Below are 7,380 nucleotides of genomic sequence, written 5' to 3' on the forward strand. Positions count from 1 at the left end.
AAGTCACATCTGTGAGTCACAAGGGGGCGGAGCTAGGAGACTAGCTTTATATACCAATTTCCAGTTTTAGTTTTCTTTAACTCAACAACTCTACTCAAGTGGCATCAGGTTAGAATCAGATATTGAAATAGAACCTTGCCTTTAAGTATCAGATAGCAGCCAGTACATTCCTTTAAAGTAGTATTCCCAGTAGATTGACTGTTATAGTCATTACTAAAGACTTTGCAGTATGGACAACGAGGGATCTGCTGTAGTCACCTGCAACTCTTGTGGGATGTTTCTCTTCTTGCCTACAGAAGTGGAGAACTTCACATGCACCAAGTGCAAGTTGGTAGCACTCTTGGAGGAGAAAGTGCAGCAGCTGGAGTCCAGAGTAGCTACACTTCAGCATATTAGGGAACAAGAGGATTTCCTGGACACAATAGAACTAACCATCTTGGATGAGTACCATGCAGAGGAAGATGCTCGGGTGGAAGAGGTCACTTGCCAAACAGAGGAGGCAGACAGCTGGAGGAATGTCACAAAGAGAAGTAAGCCAAGAAGGAATTGTTCGGGGAGCTTGCAAGACACAGCCTTCAGAACATCAAAAGGGATTACGAGGCGCTTGGTAGGAAGCTGAAAGGAATGGATGTACAGGTTGTCATCTCGTCTCTTCTGCCAGTTGAAGGGCATGGTCCAGGAAGGGAGAGGAAAATAGCGGATGTGAACAACTGGCTTCGCAGATGGTGCCGCCGAGAAGGATTTGGATTCTTCGATCATGGGCTGCGGTTCCATGAGGAGGGACTTCTTGCAACAGACGGGTTGCATCTCACACCAGTTGGAAGAAATGTTTTTGCCAACAGTCTCAAGAACTTGATCAGGAGAGCTTTAAACTGAGTTCCGAGGGGAAGGGAGACAATATTAAGGAAGGCGAAAGGGATGGCGAAAACAGTCAAACTGACATAGAGGAAACAAGAGAAAAAGTGCAAGGACCCAACAGTGGGAGGCAAAAAAACTTGCACAGGCAGCAAGTAAAAGGGAACTATGGTCTGCGATGTCTCTACACTAATGCACAGAGCATGGGAAATAAGCAAGATGAACTCAAACTCCTAGTACAACAAAGCAAATATGATATAATAGGCCTCACTGAAACCTGGTGGGATGAGTCTCATGATTGGAATGTGGAAATAGAGGGGTATAACCTCATTAAGAGCAATAGGCCAAACAGGAAAGGAGGAGGAATAGCACTTTATGTCAGAGATATTTACACCAGAGAAGAGATCCTGGACATCAATCATGGAAGCCAGGAGGAGAGCATCTGGATAAGAATCAAAGGGGAGGGAAACAACAAGGATGTTACGGTGGGAGTCTACTACAGACCCCCAAGTCAGACTGAGGAATTGGATGATATCTTTCTAGAACAGATGACCACACACTCAAAAAGGAGAGATGTAGTAGTGATGGGCGACTTCAACTATCCTGATATTTGCTGGAAGTCAAACTCAGCCAAATCCTCAAGGTCTAGCAAATTCCTCACTTGCCTGGAAGACTATTTCATGGTCCAAAAGGTGGAAGAGGCAACAAGGGGGTCAGCTATTTTAGATCTGATCCTCACCAACAAGGATGACTTGGTTAATGGGGTGCAAGTGGTGGGATCCTTAGGTGGAAGGGACCATGTTCTCCTGGAGTTTGTAATACAGTGGAAAGGAGAAGCCAGGCAGAGTCAGACACGCATCCGAGACTTTAGGAGAGCGGATTTCAGTAAAAACGGGAGAAGTCTCAAGAAACCAGGATGGAAGACTAAGGAACTTTCAACGGAGCTAAGTTTGAAACGGAAGATGTATAAGAAATGGAAAAAAGGGGGAAATCACCAAAGAGGAATTCAAAGAAATAGCAGGCATTTGTAGGGTAAAGTCAGAAAAGCTCAAGCGCAGAATGAACTCAGTCTTTCCAGAGAGGTTAAGAACAATAAAAAGGGCTTTTTTGGATATGTCCGCAGCAAAAGGAAGAAGAAGGAAACGGTAGGTTCACTGCGTGGAGAAGATGGCAAAATGCTAAGAGAAGACAGAGAAAAGGCAGAATTACTCAAGACCTTCTTTGCCTCCGTCTTCTCAGAAAAGGAAAAGGGGCTCAACCTGAAGATAATGGAGCAGAAGACAGAATAGGGGAATTTCAGCACAGAATAAGTAAAGAGATAGTAGAGGAACACCTTATTAATCTAAATGAATTTAAGTCTCCGGGACCAGATGAACTCCATCCAAAGGTATTAAAAGAACTGGCAAATGTCATATCGGAGCCATTGGCAATAATAGTCTTTGAGGACTCCAGGAGAAGAGGAGAAGTCCCATCAGACTGGCGGAGGGCAAACGTTATCCCCATCTTCAAAAAGGGGAAGAAAGAGGATCCCAACAATTATCCTCCAGTTAGTCTGAGATCAATCCCAGGAAAGATTCTGGAGCAGATCCATAAACAGAGAGTCTGTGAACATCTAGAAGGCAATGCCATAATCACAAAAAGTCAACATGGGTTTCAGAGAAACAAGTCATGCCAGACAAATCTGATCTCCTTCTTTGATAAAATTACCAGATTGGTAGATGAAGGGAATGCTGTGGATGTAGTATATCTTGATTTCAGTAAGGCCTTTGACAAGGTTCCCCATGACATTCTTGCAAACAAGCTTGTAAAATGTGGGCTAGACAAAGTAACTCTTAAATGGATCTGTAATTGGTTGACCGGCCGAAGCCAAAGGGTGCTCAACAATGGCTCCTTTTCATCCTGGAGAGAAGTGACCAGTGGGGTGTCCAGTGGGGCTCTGTCCTGGGCCCAGGGCTATTCAACATCTTTATCAATGACCTGGATGACAGAATTGGGAGCATACTTATCAAATTTGCAGATGACACCAAATTAGGAGGAATAGCTAATACTCCAGAGGACAGGATCAAGATTCAAAATGACCTGAATAGACTAGAAAGCTGGGCCAAAGCTAACAAAATGAACTTCAACACGGAGAAATGTAAGGTATTGCACTTAGGGCGGAAAAATAAAATGCACAGATATAGGATGGGTGACACCTGGCTGAATGAAACTACGTGTGAAAGGGATCTAGGAGTCCAAGTAGACCACAAGTTGAACATGAGTGAACAGTGTGATGCGGCAGCTAAAAAGGCCAATGCTATTTTAGGCTGCATCAATAGAAGTATAGTGTCTAGATCAAGAGAAGTCATAGTGCCACTGTATTCTGCTCTGGTCAGGCCCCACCTAGAATATTGTGTCCAGTTCTGGGCCCCACAATTCAGAAAGGACATTGAGAAACTGGAGCCATGTGTCCAGAGGAGGGTGACTAAAATGGTGAAAGGTCTGGAAACCATGCCCTATGAGGAACGACTCAGGGAGCTGGGGATGTTTAGCCTGGAGAAAAGAAGGTTAAGAGGTGATATGATAGCCCTGTTTAAATATTTGAAGGGATGTCATATTGAAGAGGGAGCAAGCTTGTTTTCTGCTGCTCCAGAGAACAGGACCCAATGGAGCAATGGATGCAAGCTGCAGGAAAAGAGATTCCACTTGAACATTAGGAGGAACTTCCTGTCAGTTAGGGCTGTTTGACAGTGGAATGCACTCCTTCCTCGGAGGGTGATAGAGTCTCCTTCCTTGGAGGTCTTTAAACAGAGGCTGGATGGCCATCTGTTGGAGATGCTTTGATTTGGATTTCCTGCATGGCAGAAGGGGGTTGGACTGGATCAGGGCCCTAGTGGTCTCTTCCAACTCTATGATTCTATGATTCTAACACTGGACAATATTGGACAGTCTGTTTAATTAGCAGAACTGGACAAAACGACGTCAAGGGTCAGAGGACAGAAGGCGTTGAAATCTACTAAGGAACGGGAATCATTAACATATTACATGAGTTAAAAATGGTGGGATTTATATATGTTAGGATTTGGTATATATATACACACAGAGAGGAGTTAAAGTACAGTGCTTACATTGGCCATGGATAAGCTGACCCAGGTATTTTTAGTCAATTTCTCTCTCTCTCTCTCTCTCTCTCTCTCTCTATATATATATATATATATATATACATACAGGGGTACCCCGGGTTACGAAATTAATTCGTTCCGCCGCCGCTTTCGTAACCCGAAAATCTTCATAAGGCGAAAAACCCATAGGCGCTAATGGGGAAAAGCCGCGATTTCGTGTGAAATAGCGCCGAAAAGCACCAAAAAATTTTTCGGAACCCGAAATAACCTTCGTAACCCGGAACAGTTTTTTTAAATGGATTTTTTTCGTAACCCGGAAATTTCGTAAGGCGGCGCATTCGTATCCCGGGGTAACACTGTATGTATATATATATATATATATATATATATATATATATACATACAGACACACACACACACACACAGGAAGCCGCTTTGAGTCCCGATTGAGGAAAAGGTGGGATAAATATACTACTACTACTAATAATAACAACAACAACATTTGCAATTTGGAAGGGGTCCAGAGAAGGGTGACAAAGATGGTGAAAGCTCTGGAAATCAAAAGGAAGAAACAGCTCAGGGAGCGGAGTATTTTTAGCTCAGATCAGAGACGGAGCCAGCTTCTCAGCAAATAGTCCCCGACGACCTCCACTCGCCTCCTCTGAGGCTTAGCAGCGACCGTTCCCTTTGGTGGAGCTCTCAGGGTCCCCTGCTCTGTCCCTGAGGTCGGTCCCTGCTGCTGTTCCTCATCATCCTTGATAGTGTAGAGAGACTGAAATTGATTCTGTAGCTGCAAGCTTACAGAATGTTCCCTGGTTTCCCTACTTCTGTGTGTGTCCTTCCTCCAACTATCTCCTTCTGTTGTGTGTGAAGTGCCCTCCTCCTCCCCAGCAACTTCCTCTGTGTGTTTCCTGTCCAGGACTGTCTGGTCTGTTCTGGTCAGGACAACCTCTTGCTCCCTATGATGCTGAAGCGTAGCTGCCTGGGCCTCCAGCTGCTGTACTTTCTCTTCTAAGAGGGCTACCAACTTGCACTTGGGGCAGGTGAAGTTCCCCATATCCCTAGGCAAGAAGACAGACATCCCACAAGTGTTGCAGGTGTCCATACTGAGAAGTCTTAAGGAGGCTCTGAAACAAAACTGTGGGCTTCCCCTGCTAAACTTGGCCTTTGTCCCAAAGCTGTGTCACTGGACCTATAGTTATGTAGAGCTCCTGGCTACTAGCTCCTTCCAGAGGAAAGTCTCTGACTCCCGTCCTCTGAGGAAAAGTCCCCACAAGCCCCTTAAGGGAAAAGGGGAAAGGAAAGGGGGGAAATTAAAGAGCCCCCCTCCAGCAATGTTTTCAGGTCTGCTTCTCCTCTATTCTCCAAAACCTCCCTGACTATGTAGAAAAAATAAAGTAAAATTTGCACGCCGTTAGGAAGGGGCCTCTGCCTCAATCGCACCAAAAGCACATGGAGAAGAAAAGCAGCCCCTTCCTCCTGGAAGGAAGGAACTAAGGAATAGACCCTTTCAAGTACAGTTACCCCTCCATATCTGCGGCTTTGATGATTCACGGATTTCATTAACATGTTCTCTCTAGGATTGTCTGTGTCCTCCAGTGCAACTCTGTGGTCAACTTTAACTAAAAGTTGCACTGAAAGACCATTTGTAGCTACTCCAGTGGCATTCTATGGTCAGTGTCTGTTGGAGATTGACCACAGAGTTGCCCTGGAGGACCTAGAGATTATTCCTAGAGAGGTGTCCTCTCAGTGTTTTTGTTATTTGTGGGTTTTCCATATTCACGGGGGTCTTGTGCCCCTAACTCTAAGGAATATGGATGGACACCTGTATTTCTTTTTATTTTTCCTCCTTTATTCTCCATCAACGTTGTGTAAATTTTACTAGTAGTTCCTTTTATATTCTCATTTTTCCCCATTTCTCTTCCTATTTGTTCAAATTGCGTATCCTATTTCTTTCCTACTTTCCTTTTCCTCCAGTTTTAATCCATTGTTCTATTTGCATAGAATGAAACCATGAAATTTTTATCCCCATAAGTTTTCCTGTTATATTTCCTTTCTCTATTCTTCCATCTTCTATTCTTCCATCCAGTCTTCTATTCTGCCTATTTTCCTTTCCTTTAGCTCCTTATCTAACAATCCTCTCAAGGTCTTTGGGAATTTCTTTTCCATCATTATGGGTGTTATTATTGAATCTTTTTATGCCTAGACCATATTTCTATTCTATTTTTCATAAGTGGGTTTCCAATCATTTTTATTTCTTTCCTAGTAAAGTTCTTGAAGGAGATATTCCATATTCTCATATCTGCTTCCTCTTCTAAATCTATCGCCGATCGCAGTTGATTAGCCTCCTAATGGCCTCTGATTTTGGGAAGGCCTAAGCCTCCCTCTCTTTGGGTTTTGTACCAGAATTGTTTATTTAATCTTGTTCTTTTCCTTCCATTACAGAATATATTTATTAGCTGTTGCTATTTATTCGGTTCCGTTTCTGACACTTTTAACGGTATCTTTCTGAATAAAAAAATTTAATTTTGGTAATATTTTGATCTTAATTAAAGCTATTCTTCCAAACCAGGATAACTGGTTTTCTCCACTTCTTTCCTTAGCACTACCAAATTCTTATCTTCCATTTCCTTTCAATCTTTCTTTATATTTATTCCTAAATATTTTATATTACTTCTTATTCTTATCTCAAATTTTTGTTTTATAAACTCAGATTCCTCATTTTTTGTAGAGATTTTAACACTGGTGTTATGTGGTTAAACCTCGATGGACCAGGGACCACTCTGGCTGCCACATTTTGCACCAATTGAAGCTAGCGAACTTGGTATAAGGGTAGCCCCAAGTAGAGTGCATTACAGAAATCTAAACGAGAGATTACCAATAGAAGTATAGTATCTAGATCAAGGGAAGTAATAGTGCTACTTTGTTCTTCTTTTGGTCAGGTCTCACCTGGAAGGGTCTGGAAACCATGAAGCCCTATGAGGAGACTTAGGGAGCTGGTAGTGCTAAGGAAAGAAGAGGTGATAAGATAGCCCTGTTTAAATATTTGAAGGGATGTCATGTTGAGCATGGAGCAAGCTTGTTTTCTGCTGCTCCAGAGAATAGGAGACAATGGAGCAATGGATGCAAGCTCCAGGAAAAGAGATTGCCCTGTTATGATAGCCCTGTTTAAATGTTTAGCCTGGAGAAGAGAAGGTTAAGAGGTGATATGATAGCCCTATTTAAATCATAGAATCATAGTGTTAGAAGAGACCACAAGGGCCATCCAACCCCCTGCCATGCAGGAAATCCCAATCAAAGCATCCCTGACAGATGGCCATCCAGCCTCTCTTTAAAGACCTCCAAGGAAGGAGACTCTATCACCCTCCGAGGAAGGCAACACACTCAAAATATCAATTATAAGAATTAAGAATGCAAGAGGGAG

The sequence above is a fragment of the Sceloporus undulatus genome, chromosome 1 (assembly GCF_019175285.1).
Source record: "Sceloporus undulatus isolate JIND9_A2432 ecotype Alabama chromosome 1, SceUnd_v1.1, whole genome shotgun sequence".
NCBI classification, from domain to species: domain Eukaryota; kingdom Metazoa; phylum Chordata; class Lepidosauria; order Squamata; family Phrynosomatidae; genus Sceloporus; species Sceloporus undulatus.